Below are 1861 nucleotides of genomic sequence, written 5' to 3'. Positions count from 1 at the left end.
TATATATATATATATATATATATTTCTATATACACACACATATGCATACACACATACATGCATATACATATGTATATATCTAAGAACTCACATTCATACACAGGTATATGTACATTCATATAGGTATGGATACATATATAAAAACACAAGAAGAGGTACAAACACACATACAAACATTTACAAACACATGCAGAGACACAAACAGACATGCAAACATATACAAACACTTGCATACAGCATATGTATGGAAACAGAAATATGTCTCACATACACACACACACATACATACACACAAACAAACACCAGGAGAGTGACAGAGAGAGAGACAAAGAGAAAGTGAGAGTCATACAGCCATACACCCACAGACAACCTACACATATACATATATAATAATTGCAAATACAGTCAACTACTCACACATATACCTAGATACAATTACAAACATAGCAAGACACACACACACACGCATTTACACACAAACACATCTACACACACAAACACATCTACACACACACACACACCTCTTACTACAGTATCAATAGACATTAAATCAATGTTGAAGATCTGTGAAGATCTTGTTAAGTTAATTAGTACATCTTCCACTCTTCTTACACACACACACACACACACACACACTACCTTGTACTGTCTTAACAACAGAAACACAAAGACACAACATACAGAATGCTACACTCATAAAGCCAGAAACACAAAGATGCACACATAGAGACAAATATACACACACACACACACACGCACACACACACACACACACACACACACACACACACACACACACACACACACACACACACACACACACACACACACACACACACACATAAACAAGCACACATGTTCTGGTTGTCAGAGGTTGGCCTCCTCAATGTCACATGGCACCATGCATCAGGTGCAAAACAGCATGATGTGATAGTAATACATGGACAGGTGCAACATGAAGTGTGTCACAAAAGAAATAATTGCCTACTGTAACACAGCCATCACTACCACCACCACCACCACCCTCACCACTAACTGGCTACCATGGTCTTTTTCAAAATTTACAGTCCCTGTAGATGTAGAGTAAGGTATAGATGTGGTGGCCATGCTGTTCATCTTGTTGTAGTTGAGAAGTCTGCCTCCTATCCACATGGATTTGGGTTAAGTCCCACTGCAGGGCATCTTGGCAAGTGTCATCTACTGTAACTATCAGGTGTTTTCTACTATATATCATCATCATTTAATGTCTGTTGTCCATGCTGGCATGGGTTGGATGGTATGACGAGGGCTGGTAAGCTGGAAGGCTGCACCAGACTCCAGTCTGTTTTGGCATGGTTTCTAATGCCAACCACTCCGAGAATATATTGGGTGCATTTACGTTCTACTGGCATGGGTACATTTGCATGACACCAATATCTGCCACAACTGCAGTTTTATTTGGCTTGATGGGTCTTCTTCTCAAGTATGGCATAATGCCAAATGGACTTTATGTATATATATATATCATCATCATCATTATCGTTTAACGTCCGCTTTCCATGCTAGCATGGGTTGGACAATTTGACTGAGGACTGGTGAAACCGGATGGCAACACCAAGCTCCAATCTAAATTTGGCAGAGTTTCTACAGCTGGATGCCCTTCCTAACGCCAACCACTCAGAGAGTGTAGTGGGTGCTTTTACGTGTCACCCGCACGAAAACGGCCACGCTCGAAATGGTGTCTTTTATGTGCCACCCGCACAAGCCAGTCCAGGGGCACTGGCAACGATCTCACTCGAAAATCCTATGGGAGCCAGTCAGGCAGTACTGGCAACGGCCACGCTCAAAATGGTGCATCTCATGTGCCACCTGCACAAGAACC

The 1861-nt window shown here is 41.8% G+C and overlaps 1 protein-coding gene across 1 annotated transcript in view; it reads right to left on the bottom strand.

Annotated features, from left to right (window-relative positions):
* Positions 1-1861, bottom strand: part of LOC106874002 (mitochondrial inner membrane protease subunit 2) — a 423321-nt gene that overhangs the window by 124426 nt on the left and 297034 nt on the right. The gene's annotated exons all lie outside the window — the stretch shown is intronic.

Source organism: Octopus bimaculoides, chromosome 4, assembly GCF_001194135.2.
Source record: "Octopus bimaculoides isolate UCB-OBI-ISO-001 chromosome 4, ASM119413v2, whole genome shotgun sequence".
In the NCBI taxonomy this organism is placed as follows: domain Eukaryota; kingdom Metazoa; phylum Mollusca; class Cephalopoda; order Octopoda; family Octopodidae; genus Octopus; species Octopus bimaculoides.
Note: the sequence above shows the minus strand (reverse complement) of the source record. Positions and strands in the feature narration are given on the sequence as shown.